Source organism: Suricata suricatta, chromosome 2 (genome assembly GCF_006229205.1).
Source record: "Suricata suricatta isolate VVHF042 chromosome 2, meerkat_22Aug2017_6uvM2_HiC, whole genome shotgun sequence".
NCBI classification, from domain to species: Eukaryota; Metazoa; Chordata; class Mammalia; order Carnivora; family Herpestidae; genus Suricata; species Suricata suricatta.
This window is the reverse complement of record NC_043701.1, coordinates 86,601,173-86,616,670: the sequence shown is the minus strand read 5'-3', so window position 1 is coordinate 86,616,670 and position 15,498 is coordinate 86,601,173. Positions and strand designations below refer to the sequence as shown.

General features: G+C 35.1%; 1 protein-coding gene across 1 annotated transcript in view; it reads right to left on the bottom strand.

Moving 5' to 3' along the window:
* PHF14 (PHD finger protein 14) overlaps positions 1-15,498 on the bottom strand; it is a 194,726-nt gene that overhangs the window by 25,147 nt on the left and 154,081 nt on the right. The window lies entirely within an intron of this gene.

The following is a 15,498-nucleotide window of genomic DNA, read 5'->3' as shown; positions in this document are numbered from 1 at the left end:
TGCCTAAAAAATCCTAATATAAAAATAAAAATAACCAGTAGAGCTTGGTTTAAGTAAATTCTTCTTTTTACTTCAACATTTCTGATATCTAGATATTTAAAAGATAGCTACCTATGTTTTTGTGGGCAAAATATTCTCATACTTTGATAATTTAAAGAAAATATGCTAGTATTTTTTTTCTTTAATGACACAGTATTTTTTAAATTTTGGGAGACTGCATGGGAAGGAGAAAGAAGTATCAATTAGAAACAGCAATATCACTAATAAAGTGATAAGTATAAAATTTATAGGTACTAGAAACAGTTTCAAACTAGGTTTAAAAATGAGACACAAAAATACTTATTATCAGAGATTCACATACTACATTGATACAAAATGATACTGATATACTACACTAATGCAAAGTGATGCTGTTAATTTCAAAGAATAAAATGTTTACACAGATTAAACCTATTTGTAGGCACTATATATCAAATTATGCTCTTATAAAGATTATTTTATACCACAATGCAAGAAAAATAAGTTATTTTACATATCAAAATGATAAAATATTTGAATTTTGTCTACATATCCTAAACAATAAGCCCAATTAGATAATCATGAAAATTACACAACATTTAGGAAATCTGTAGACACTGTAAGGATTTAACCACAAATGTACCTAACAGAACACTGAATATCAGTACTATATATGGCAAAGACCATGAATTTGGAAATAGTAAGTCAAAGTCCTTAGCTGGGCCCTGCTACTTATTATGGGTCTTTTTAAAAAATGTTTGTTATTTTTGAAAGAGAGAGAGAGAGAGAGGGAGACAAGGGGGCAGAAAATCAGCAGCTGGATCTATGCTGACAGCAGAGAGCCTACACAAGGCTTGAACCAACGAACTGTGAGATCATGACTTGAGCCCAAGTTGGATATTCAAAAGACTGAGCCGCCCCAGGTGCCCCAATTATGGGTCTTTCACAGTTAATTCACAAATCTCGGAACTCCAGATTACATATAGAGGTAACCTTGAGGGGGATGAGGGCTAAGAGCATTTGACCAGTTGATCTGCAAAGTGAATTCTAGATTTAAATTCAAAGATTTCACCTATTCTAAACAAATAAAAAGTATATTATTATGAATAGAACTCCTGGTGAAACTGGTATTTTCCTCAAATAACCTTGGAGAACCAATTGTCTCCCTGGGTACATGCTTTATAATTCTAACCAACTAAATTTTTAAGGCACACATTACTTATTCAGGTACATTACTTATTTGGAGCACATTTATAGTATCTATTGACCTGCCTCTAGCAATAATTCACTATCATGCGAAATACAAGAATAGCTTAAATTAAAACTTGAGATGCTTCAAAAATACAGAATTCATATGATCCTTTGTTGAAAAAATTATGAAATAGTACTGTGCTGTAATTCCATATTAATCCAAAAAAAGAGTCTATAACCAGATATATGCCATTTTTCTCAAGGAATCTTTTTGACAACAATGACTATATAAAGAGCTACTGTAAGTTTTTAGGCATTCTTATCCTTGGAGTTATGAAAAATCAAACACAGATGAAACAAAATAGCTTGGCTTTGCTCACAAATCCAGATAAACATAAGATTAGCAACAAAAGTATTAACTATATATCATCATGATTATTATTACTATAATTGTAATAATACATTACATCATCTACTATGGAAAATTTTTACTCAACTCTCATCAATTCTAGAAACACTTTTGTATACCTACTATAGCTTTTTGTATTAATTATCATGATGATGTGTATTACCATTTATGAAGGATTTAATGGGCCAGAAATTGTGCTATGCATGCTACATATGCTATTCTCCAATCTTCAGAACAAGACTGTACAGTATTAGCTTTATGTTATCAGTGATGATATTGAAACTCAGAAGGGTTAAGGAATTTGCCCAGAGCATCACAACTACTAAGCAGAGGAGTAGATATTCAAATCCAGGTCTGATTGACCATAAACCTGTTTCACTTAATTTCAATTTTATAGAAACAGACCTATAAAGAAAGAGGTTACCTTGCGGATAATACACGTAACACAAAACAAACTGGCTTCCTGACATGTACATGACAAGACTGACCATACATCAAAGATGTTTCCCAGGAATTAAACATTTCTCAATGTCATTAAGTAGTTGGAAACAATTTCAGATAATGCCAAACTTTGCAACTTAACTGCCATTCTACTTGGCATGAAGTCAATCATTTAATCATAAAGCATAGAAATTTCAATCCTAAAGCTCTTTCAATTCCTAGCTTGAACTTCTAGTTTCTATAAATATTTCTACATAGACATTCTTGCAGTTATCATATGGTAAGAAAAAAATTATAAATCTATAGTTCATCACTGCTGAACAATGAGAGATAACATGAAAGCTATAAAGAAATGTTATACAAAATTTGGAATATAAGTATAATGTTACTTCTTCCTAGGTTATATTTGCTTCCTTATCTGTATTCATATGCCTAGGCATGTAACAAAAATATACTGACCTATGTATCATTCCAGATGTGCTAGGACACATGTTCTAGTGTAAACAAAATGTGGGTTTAGTGATTTCTGAACAATTTGGCTTTAATAGTAAAATTTAATAGGAAAGAATAAGATAGGGTACATCATTCATAATAAGGACAAGGAAGGCAAGTCTTTAGTGTAGAATGTGTATGTACAGACAGGTGTGTGTACGCAGTCTTGGAAAGGGCTCTGCAGGGGCTCAGTGTGTAGGGATATGTGTAGAATGTGTCAGAACGTCTGTAGGGATGTATATAGGGCTATGAAAAGGTTGGTGTGCAGAGGTTTGTGCAGAATCACATATAAAAATGTATGTAGGGGCATACACAGGGGTCTGTGTAGAATGATATGTAGAAATGGGTAATGAATTGTGGGTCTGCAAATAATCAGCATCAGAAGCCAGGTCATCCCCACACTCAGACAGGAAACCAAAAGTCAATGTCATTATTATATGAACTTGCTCATTATAAGGATATATTAGTACATTATTTGTAAGAGTACATCAGATCTATGGAAAATTTTACTTAACTCTCATCAATTCTAGGAAGGTTTACTATATCTTTTGTATTCCTACTATAACTTTCTGGTAACCTTAAAAGATACCAAAAGTTAAGTTTCAACTTTTTTATTTTTTGTAATTTATTTTTCATTTCTTTCAGAAACAAAGCTAAATGCTTGGTATACTTCATACATTTGCCTTTTAACATTTTAAATTATATCTTAGGGTTAATGTAAAATATATACAGTCTTCATTTAAACCTAATACAACTTTGTAAAATCCTTTATTTGATTTCAGGTTAAAGGCTGTTTGTCTTTAATTTCCTCTCAATATGAAGTTCATAAGAATGGACAATTAGGTAACTTGATTATGCATTTACCTAGGTCAATACATAAAGCTACTCAAATAGTGAACAGAGCTTCTAAAAGGAATCTTCCTATATGCAAATACTACTAAGTCATTATTTAAATACCCTCCATATGGTAGAACCAAGTATACATTGAAATAAACACAATAACCCTGAAAGGTTATATAGAGATAAATGTCTTACATTTAACAAAAGAAACTATACAAATTAAACTTTTTCTCTTAGGTCACTTGTTAATCTGTAAATTTTTAAATTAGTTCTGTGCTAGGGAGAAATTTTGCTTAAAATCACTTTGAAACCAACTTATTTTTATTGTTAATTCCAGAGGGACTGGAAGAACATATCAAAAAAAGCAGCCTGCTTATAAAATAAAATTTTCTTACATAAATCTTGTAAATATGAAAATACTTTTTTTTTTTTTTTACAGACAGTCCTACTCCCTGAGACTTCTGTAGTGAGAGTATCTCCAAAGTCTTTGTTTTTATTACATTTTAAGAACTCAAAGAGGGAAAAAATAAAATATTTGCTCTAAAAACTACATCCTTATAAAGTTATACAAACAAAACTATAACAACCATATGTTTGAATTTTGTTACATTATTTGGGTTTCAAAATCACCTGTTCCAAAGGCTCTAAATTCACTTAAAAAGGAATGCTATTTTTAAAAATTAAAATTTTCTATTATATGGTTAAAGTCAAAAGAGTTTTAAAATTTAGTGACTGTGGGGGCACCTTGGTGGCTCAGTCGGTTAAGCCTCCGACTTCGGTTCAGGTCAGATCTCACATTCGCGAGTTCGAGCCCCACATCGGGCTCTGTGCTGACAGCCAGCTCAGAGCCTGGAGCCTGCTTCCAGTTCTGTGTCTCCTTCTCTCTCTGCCCCTCCCCCTCTCATGCTCGGTCTCTCTCTGTATCAAAAATAAATAAAACATTTAAAAATTTTAAAAAATAAAAAAATAAAATTTAACAACTGTGAACCAAGTAAGAATGGAGCTAAAATAAGGAAATGCCTTCAAGCCATAAAAAAATAAGAAAAATATAGAGAATATACAATTCTCAGTCTTAGTGTAGTCTCTTGGAATCTTTTTTCTCAAAATGATTATTTTTAATATAGACATGAGATAAGTTTTAGAAATTAAAATATTATTAGTGTAATATATATGATGTATATGGTAAAACATTTGTCATTGTTGTACTTCATTCTACTAAATATTTGTTTGCTTGGCTCCATGAAACAATAGTATCATTACCTGGGACTTTATTTTTATTTTTAAATTTTTTCATATATCTGGGACTCTTAAAGGAGAGTGATAGGTCTTTATTTTTTCATTTTACATGCCTCTTTTTCCAATGAGATAGAGTTACTCAGAAGAATTCTATCTTGCTCCCATTTTTAAGTAATTAAGACAAAATGTCTTACTCGTTTTTGAATCTTCATAGTATAGTAGTGGCCAGAGTAAAGGCATTAATGTATGTGAATGAGTGGACTCATAAATCAAATCCTAGAATTATGTAAGAGAAAATATGCATACAAGCTAGAAGGACCAAAGGTCAGATCATCTGAAAGACTTCAAACAATAATGCATAAGAAATGTTACAAAGGAATCCTACTGAAAACTTGGACTTATTAAGAATGATGTTTCAGTCTCTACATTGATATTTACAACTCTGTCTCCAAAAATCAAAGAGTGATCTAGTACTTTGTGGATATTTATGGATTATGATTGCAAAATATATTTCAAATAAAACTGATTATAATTACCAATGTTATAAATATATCTATTTACTTCTTAATTTAGCAGGTCACAAACCTGGCTTTGTGAAAAAACATTTTTTTAATGTTTCTTTCTTTATTTTGAGAGAAACAGAAGAGAGGCAAGAGAGAGACTGCACAGGGAAGGGGCAGAGACAGAGAATCCCAAGCAGGCTCAGCACAGAGCCCCATGCTAGGCTCTACCTCGTTAACTGTGAAATCATGACCTAAGCTGAGATCCACAGTTGGACCCTTAGGGGCACCTGGGTGGCTCAGCTGGTTAAGTGTCAGAATCTGGATTTCGGCTCAGCTCATAATATTGCAGTTATGAGGTTGCCCCACATCCGGCTCGATGCCATGCTTGGGATTCTCTCTCTCTCTCTCTCTCTCTCTCCTGTCTCTCTCCTCTCCTCTCCATCCTTCCCTCCCCTCCCCCTCTTGCTCTCAAAATAAATAAGTAAACATTAATAAAAAACTTTATTAAAAAAAAGAGTTCAACATTTAACCAACTGAACCAGTCAGCTACCCCTTAATGCCTATTATGGAATATTAAGGAAAAGAGCAAGATAAAAGTTGTTTATGCTAGTGTTGCTCAACCATTTTTTATTAGCATCCCCCAAAATTCTTAGAATTTTTTTTCCTAACTCCCTCCTCACGAAGTTTTAATGCCACAAATATACTGTGTATCTGTTTACATGCTCTTTGTATAGCTGCACTTTATATAATAAAAGAAGTTAAGCTTTATGCTTAAAAAGAGCTTAACTCTTTATCTGATAGAAGGTTATGAATGGCTCAATATAAATGTTTTTATAATTTAACACAAATTAAAAATTAAAAGCTATTAATATGTAACTTAACTGTGTAACTACAATTGCTGAGTAATCTTTATATAAATTATAATAGCAAAATAATCCAATTAAAAAATGGGCAGAGAACCTGATTCGACATTTTTCCAAAGAAGACTTACCACAGATGACCAAAAAACTCATGAAAAGATTCTCAATATCACTGATCATTAACAGAAATGCAAATCAAAACCACAAGAGATCATCTTATACCTGTCAGAATGGTTAGAATAAAAGAAGACAAGTGTTGACAAAGATATGAAGAAAATGGAACCTTAGTGCACTGTTGGTAGGAATGCAAATTGGTACAGCCACTGTGGAAAACACCAGAACTTTTTAATTTACCCAAAGAAAATAAAAATACTAATTCTAAAAGATATATGGACCCTGTGTTTATTGCAGCATTATTTATAATAGCCGAGATATGCAAGCCACTTAGGTGTCCATTCACACAGATGAATGGATATGGAAGATGTGATATGCACACATCCACACGCACACACACGGAAATTTACTAGCAATAAAAGAGGAGGAGATCTTGCCACTTGCAACAACACGGACAGATGCAAAGACTACAATGCTAAGTGAAATAAGTCAGACTTAGAAAGACAAACAGCATATAATTTCACTCATGTGGAATCTAAAAAAACACAAATGAATAAGCAAACAATAAGCAGAACCAGACCTATAAATACTGAAAAACACTGATGGCTGCCAGAGAAGAAGGGATTTGGGGAATGAGGAAAACTGGCAAAGGGGAGTGGGAGAGACAGGTTCCTGCGGGAATGAATAAATCACAGGAATCACTGTGCGTTGCCAGGGGCAGCAACCCCTGTGGTGAGCAACTCGTAAACTATCCTGTTGTCGAATCACGATGGTGTACACCTGAAACCAATGTAACACTGTGTCTACTAAAAAAAATGATAAAATCACATTACAAAATTTAAAAATTATGTCAAGTTACAAAAAACATAAACATGTTAGAATAATAATGCAAAACTTAAATCATTCAAACTATTTCCAGTAAAAATTAAATATAAGTCTTACAATTTTAGTTAACTTTAGATTTTGCTTGATAAGAGAAAAGAGCTGCTAAATAATCATTCATATATTGTCAGTATTTTCTAATTTCAGCAAAAGATATAATTAGTGATGGATTAAACAATTTTCATAATATTAAATAATAAATCTTTTTATTCATTCTTAAAGCCTAAGTTATACCCAAAAGCACTGAAGACCAAGCATAAACAACATCCACAAGACGGCCAGTAGCAGCCAGCGGGCACATGTGGCCATCTTGTGTGAAATAACTTTAAGATCAAGCAATTGATAAAATGTCATATCATAACCATCGGCTTGTTACTGTTTTGTAGTACTGATCATTGTATATTTTGTATATTCTTCATGATCTCTGTGACAGTACTTCTTGTGTGATACCCAGGAAAATCTGAGACAAATTAAATACTAAAAATAAGATTTTATCAGAAAAGATTCAGCGGTGGAGGGTCACAAGCCCACTTTGGTTTTTATTCCTGTAAGAACCAAGGTTTGCCCCCTTGGAGCAACACTGCCCACATGAGAATGCATGCCATATATTACACCATGTTAAGATCTTTAAAAGCACACACAGAAAAAATAACAAAATGCTAGCAATGGTTATTCCCTAAATGATTTTCACTTTTATATATTATTCCATTATAAGCATGTACTTCTTTATAATTTTCAAGAGAGTAATTAATTACGGCCCTGTTTACTATGGGCATAATTAGATTAAGTGCAGTCTTTTTGTCTTAATACTTCACAGCATATCTAGACAAGTTGCATGGAAGAAATTACAGGGCTCCTGAGTAGTTTAGTTAGTTGAGCATCCGACTTCAGTGAAGGTCCTGATCTCGTGGTTCTGTGGGATCGAGCCCTGCGTTGGGCTCTGCACAGAGCCTGCCTGGGATTTTTGCGTCTCCTCTCTCTCTGCCCCTTCTCTGTGTGCTCCCACTCATTCTTTCTCTCAAAATAAACAAACATTTAAAAAATTACAGAATATGAGAATATGGTCTCATATATGTAAACTGATGTTTATCTATGTTTGTTGGTATTTTAAGCTTAGATATCCAAAACATTTGCAATGTACTAAGTGTGATACACAGGGTTAAGGATGGTAAATGCCCTTCTCAAAGTTTCAACACTTTCTAGGATCCTAAAATAATACCGTATGGCAAAAAATATGTCCATCCCCCACTGCCCTTTTTTTTTTTTAAACACAAAGTAGTAACTGATGTGGGGAACAAAGGCAGAAGAATGTTGGTAAATTTAATTTGTTACAACGTGCAGCTCGCTGACAAATATTTGAGGCAGGCAGGGTATAACACTCCAGGAACTTGCAACTGTCTAAAGGTTAATGCTTCCCTAGAGGGAAAAACCACCGTAGCTTGACAACAGCTGGGCCTCCAAGGTTCTGTGAGTCTTCGTTAGCATATGACAGTCCTTTTGGAAACATCCCTTAACTTCACCTTCCCCAACACCCAAGTGTATAATCAGTCATCACTCACTCCTCACAATCCCAGGGCAGCTCTGTCTGCTCATGGGGCCTGTCCTGGTGCTTTAAAACCACCTTTTCACACGGAAGCCATCTCAATTCTTTCCTGGATGTGGGTTCTGAACCTCAACACTTCCAACCATATCAATAACCAGGTAAATGATTTAAATATAAAAAAGGAAAATGTAATCCATTTTTTATTTATGAATGCGGACTTGAAATTTCTGAAAAATTGGTTTCATTTATATTATAGAATACTGTGGTAGTTATGTTATTTGCGGGTCAGAAAGGTTATTTGTACGCTCAAATAGATAAAAACAGCCCACAAAGGCCAAAAGCCTACTGATTTCTCCAGCCCACATAAAACTGAAGAGTTCTAACTCCTTTGGGCCTGCATCTTGAAAAAGGTTAAATTAAATGCTAACAGACAGAACTATTCAGCAGCAGCACTGCCAACGTGGCATGATTTGACAAAGTGGAAGTCACAGCAGCTGCTAACTATACCCAGCCTCTCAGCAACCTTAATGTATACGTGATGAAAAATGAAGGACTTGAAAATACAAGACGTGCAAATGGAACTGATTTTACCAAGACAGGCCACGAATTTAGGTCTGAAATGAGATGACAAAAAATTTAAACTGTTGTCAACAATGCTACCTATGTGAAGCAAAGCTTACCAATTATTTCTGCCATTCCCCTCCCACCTCTGTTTTTTAATTCCAGTTGACTTTAATAAGGTAAGTCTGAATGTATCGTAAGTTAATTCTTTATCAGTTTTCATATATCATCCTTTACCTTGGTCAGCCAGCTAAAAGTTATGCAAGCTATAAATTAGCTTTAAACAAGCTCTGAATCAGGTTTGAACTGGTTTTTGAATTAAAGAGCCTTCAGTATATTACAAGGTGCTGTCATTTTATTACCTCAATCAATTCTGTGTGGCCTGAGGTGGAAGGAAATGAATGCTGTCTTCATTTGCAATGGGTTTATCTCTTACAGCAGGCTCTGGAAACACAACCACAGCAATGAATTGAAAGCTAAACTTACATTTGACATTACCAATGCAGGAAACTGCTCCTTAACAAAGTTGGAGTTGCAATGGAAAAAAAGACATTTCTTTACCGTGAAAAATACACAAAAAATTAACGCCTAAACTTAAATTTTTAAGGAATATTTAAAAAATTATAGTTCTATTAAAATAATTTTAGATGATCCTCAAATGAAAAAAATAACAATAAAGGGTGTGTTGTTTCAGAACTGAAATAGATATAATATATATACATATCCACTTTATATATATATACATACACACACACACACACAGATGTCATCTTTTTTTTTTTTAAACTAGGGGAGCCATAGAAAGAGAAGGAGAGAGAGAATCCCAAATAGGAACCATACTCAGCACAAAGCTGGGCAGGAGGCTCAATCCCATGACCACAAGTCATGACCCCGGCTGAAATCAAGAATTGATACTTAACCAAATGACTGCCCCCCCCTCCAGGTGCCCCTTTGTCTTTATCTTAGTAAAGCCATTTCATTTCTTTTTCTTGTGAACACTCAACTGAATGGAAAAGTGAGTTAGGCTCATCAACACTGTTACCAAACTCTGAAACACAGATCAAGTAGCCCCCACGCCAAAGCTCCAATGAGCAGGTATTATTTATTATGGTCTCCATTTTAAAACGAAGAAGTGAGGCAGAGATGAAGTCATTTACCCAAGTTTACAGTTACTTAGATGATATGATTGTGAGTCTATTCCTGAAGGAGACTATTTGACTAAGATTAGAGGAACACTGAGAACATCGAAGAGACTACTTTCTCAGGAAACATTGTACCAGAAGAAGTAATGAGGGCACTGATGACAGAAGGAATAAAATCAAGTATATAGGCTTTGAAGGGTATGTCAAGTAAAGAAAGAGGTGGGTTCTAGTGCCTGTAGACAAAGACATAAGGATATATGTGTAAGTACGCTTAGAATACAAATATATACACAAGAAGACTTTTATTCTTTTGACAAAGTTTACTTAAAAAGGAGACTTATAAGAGTGCCTGGGTGGCTGAGTCAGTTAGGCATCTGACTTTGGCTCAGGGCATGATCTCACGGTTCATGAGTTCGAGCCCTGTGTCAGGCTTTCTGCTGTTAGCACAGAGCTTGCTTTGGATCCTCTGTCTACCTTTGTCTCTGCCATATATATATATGGGTCTATTTCTGGACTGGCTGTTCTGTTCCACTGATCTGTATGTCTGCTCTTATGCTAATACTGCATTGTCTTTTTAAAATATATATATACCACATTATCTTGATTACTGTTGCTTTACAGTAAGTCTTGAAGTCACAGAGTTTCAGTACTCCAACTATGTTCTACTCAGATATGCTGTATGATTCCAAATATATGACATTGTGGAACAGGCAAAACTGTGGAAATGGGAAAAAGATCTGTGGTTTGGGGGAATGGAGGGAGGGGTAAATAGGTGGAGCGCAGGATATTTTTTTGCGCAGTCTATTCTGAATGATCCTCTACAGGTAGATATATGTCATCATAAATTTTTCAAGGTCCATGGAATATACAACACAGTGAATCTTAATATAAACTGTGGACTTTAAATAGTGCCTCATTAATTATAACAAATGTACCACAGTAATGCAAGATGTTAATAGGAGGACAAGAATGAGGGGGGATATGGAAACTCCCTAAACTTGTCACTTAGTTTTTCTGTAAATTTAAAACTGCCCCCCCAAATTTTATTTTAAACACTAGTAACTATCATTACAATGAGTAATAAACTTTTCAAACTATTATGCAGTTACCCCATAGAAATTGTACACACACTCTTTCTCTCCATGGATTCCCTATGCTGCTTCAAATCCCAGAAAGGCTTTTGAGGTAGGGTAGCACATAGCAGCATTATACTTCCTTGGCTTCTTTTTTCTTTAAGTTTATTTATTTATTTTGTGAGAGACAGAGACAGTGCAGATGGAGGAGGGGAAGAGAGAAAGGAAGAGAGAGAATCCCAAGCAGGCTCCGTGCTGCCAGTGCTGGGCCTGTGAACTCATGAAACCACAGGATCATGACATGAGCTGAAACCAAGAGTTGGACACTTAACTGACTGAGCCACCCAGGTGCCTTCTTGTTTTAAAAGTTTATTTATTTTCAGAGAGAGAGAGAGAGAGAAAGAATGAACAAGTGGGAGGAGGTTTCAAAAGTAATTTTAATAACAACTAATAGGAAATAAGCTAACAGAGAAAGACCACTAGAAGCAATTTTAAACCTATGTGAAAAAAATTATGTGTAACGTTGAGACTCCCTGTCTTCAAGAAAATACGAAAGAAATATTCTCTCCCATTCACATTTGTAATCTAGCTTGTAAAAAGAACCTCAACATAAAAAGATGAAAAAAAATGTAAAGAAACTTCTACTGAATGCCAAATGAATAGTCTAGCAAAGAAATGAAAAAGAAATCAGTCTGGTCCTAAAGATGGTAGAGAAAATAGCACGTAAGCTGAAAGAGAGCTATCTGTCCTATTAGTGTGGAGGCAGATTTCAGATAGCCTTGGAAGTCAGGGTTAAACCCTGATGTCTGTCCTACCATACACACAATGGAACACTCCTTCCTGGAAGGACATGTGAAAAATAATCTTTCAAAAAGACTGATTTAGAAAACGTTTATAGAATGACTTACTGACAATAGAAACCCAGATTTTGAAGGGAAAGGTGATTTTTGGAATAAAGAACAGAGGTAAACTTTTTTTCCCCTCTAAGACAGGAAATAAGAGACTGAGGTAGGGAGAGTGATGAAGACTGAATTAGGAAAAGTATGAAAGACTATTTCTCAAGTTGAGAGGGGCGAAGATGGAGATATGGGCCCTTTTCCTCGGTGACGTTAAGAGATAAGAGTCCTCTTGAAAAAATGAGGATGCTGGAAATAAAACAGACTTGAGATGCGTGGCAAAGATCTGAAATAGCTGCCATAAGAAATCTGATAAGGAGCTCACAAAAGACAGCAGTGAGATGTGGCTGAATGTAGGAGGCATGAATTTATAGTGACTCTAGTTTCGTAATTTCCTAGAGTTATTTCTGGCCAGAACAACAACAACAACAACAACAACAACAACAACAAAAACAATTAAGATGAAACAATACAATGGATCCCGAGGGGCTCCTGGGTGGCTCAGTCAGTTAAATATCCTACTTTGGCTCAGGTCATGATCTCACGGTTCAGGGGTTTGAGCTTCGCATTGGGCTCTGTACTGACAGTGCGGTGCCTGCTTGGGATTCTCTCTCCCTCTCTCTCTGTCCCTCCCTTCCTCACTCTCTCTCTCTCTCTTTGAAAATAAACAAATAAACTTAAAAGCAAAACAAAACAAAACAATGGATCCAGAGAAAGCTGGGAAATTTAAGATAGAGGGCTCTAATGTTTTTTCTAAAGTATACATTAAATGCCAAAAAATAATATATATGTGTGTACATATATATTACTTTCAAGAGAATGCAAGCTGGGGAGGGACAGACAGAGGGGCAGAAGATCTGACAGCAGCGGAGCCCTATGTGGGGCTTGAACTCACATCCCGTGCGATCATGACCTGAGCTGACATCAGATGCTCAACAGACTGAACCACTCATGTGCCCCCAAAAAATAGTCTTAAAAAGAGGAAAGGAATAAAATCAAAAGGAAGAGGAGGGCCTCAGGATCTTGAAGAGCTGAGGAATTGGTAGAAAGTATGTGAAGAAAAGATAAAAACTAAAAAAAAAAAAAAAAAAAAAGACATCTTGATTTGAGTTATGGTGACAGGGTATTGGACATACTTCCATTAAAGGATTCATGGCTTGGGTGAGATCTGCACCTATATATCATAAATGATCTGAAAAATTTTTTTAAAGATATGCATTGACAAAATACTTCAGAAAATATTTACTTCAAAGTCTCACACACAAAAATTGGTCTGACAATTCATCAGAGAAGCCTGAAGACAGTAAAGGTGAAACAAGAAAGGATTTCTTTAGAAGAAGTGGTTTAAAGGGAGTCCCTATATGAGAGGGATTTTCTAAAAAGTGCTCAGAGCTTCCCCCTAGGAGTCTGAGGGTCACAGAGACTGAGTGGTGACGCATGTCTGTCTAGCTGTAGCAACAGAGCAGCACATAAAAAAGTCAGGGCTGCAGCTGGAATGACTGTCTTTCTGAGCTTACAGAGCAAGAGTGTGGATGTGGTTACCTTAGGCATAATGATGAGATGTGAAAGAGAGCAAGACTCTGGTTATCTAGAAAGGGACCTAGCTAGAGACGACAGCCTACTGGGAATGAGGTGATGCCAAGAAAAGAAGAGACAAAAGGAACTTCAGTTCTGAAAATGAGTTGTAAGAAACGCACAGGAGAAGGCTTCTATATCTCACTCAGATCTAAGGAACTGCAAGTAGGCAAGTCCTAACAATGAGAGATCACCACAATCTACAAAAGAAAGCAGCAAAAAGACCCAAGGGCCAGAATGGCCCCCATCAAACTATAGATTTTCTAGTTTGAAGTAGGCCTGAGCTGGTGAGAGAAGCAGCTCTGAACTGGCTGAGAGAATGAAGCCTTGACATTAAACTAGACAAGATTATATATAATATATATTTGTATTATATATTATTATACATATATTATACATCTACTAATATATGTATTATATATAATCCCTTAAGGAGACTGGAAGCACCATGAGATATGCTCTAGAGTCACTGGAGAAAAGAAAATACAGCAGAGCTTATTTAAAGGCACTAGGGAGAAAGAATTAAGTTGCTTTCTGTTTGTACCTTGTCTTAAATTCAAGAACAAAATCTACTTATATCTGAATAAAAATGAAAGTACTATTTTAAAATTAGGACTCTGAATAGTCCTTTAACATGGAGAACAAATAAGACCACTTCTATTGTCTTTTACACTCATTTTTAATTAATAATTTTTTTAACATTTATTCATTTTTGAGAGACAGTGAGTGGGGGAAGGACAGAGAGAGAGAGAGAGAGACACAGAATCTGAAGCAGTCTCTAGGCTCTGAGCTGTCAGCACAGAGCCTGACAAAGGGCTCAAACTCATGGACTGCAAGATCATGACCCGACTCTTAACCGACTGAGCCACTCAGGTGCCCCATGTCTTTTATACGCTTTATTTAAAATTAATTTGAAGAGTTTTGTTTAAAGATGTCAATTTCAGACTACAGGATTTTTTTTTTTCAAATTGCTAGGGGGAGTAAAAACTACTAATATTAATTTTCAAAGCAACTAACTACATATTTGACCCTATTAGAAAGATTCCTATCCTAGAAGAGGTGTTTCTTTTCTTTTTCTTTTTCTTTTTTTTTTAACTGATAAAGGACCACAAACTAAGTCTTAGAGTATTGATTACACTTCAGGGGAAAATGAGGAGGGGAGAAAGTGTAGGAAAAAAAATTGGGGGGTTTTGGAACACCTAAATCATAATGAAAGTTTATCTCACTGCAAAAAGTAAATTCATGAGTAGTAGACTTGGGAGCACTCAAAAAGAAATGGAGAATAAAATGATATTTAATATAGTCATTTTTCTGCAAACAGGTTAAAACTGCTTTACTGTCACTACATGTCACAGGGAAAAGGAAGACAAGTGTCTAAATCACTGGGCACTTCTCCTTGTAAAAGAGCAGCATGTTTTCTGAAAACATCTGTTACATTCTCAGTCCCAAAATGACTTGAAGTGGGGAAAAATTAATAAATGATAACTAAACTTAATGAGTAGATAACAGAATAAATTTTAAATTGACTTATTAAGTGATGATATTGAGATATATGTTGAAACTAAGGAAATAATGCTGAAATACCTTTTATTCAAGACTTGCTTTAAGTACCTATCTGTGCTTTGGAAACTGATTCACAAATATCTGGTCATCTAAATCTAAAAATCAGATTCTAGAAATAGAATTCACACAACACTATAATGCATAGTCTTTGAAAGTTGA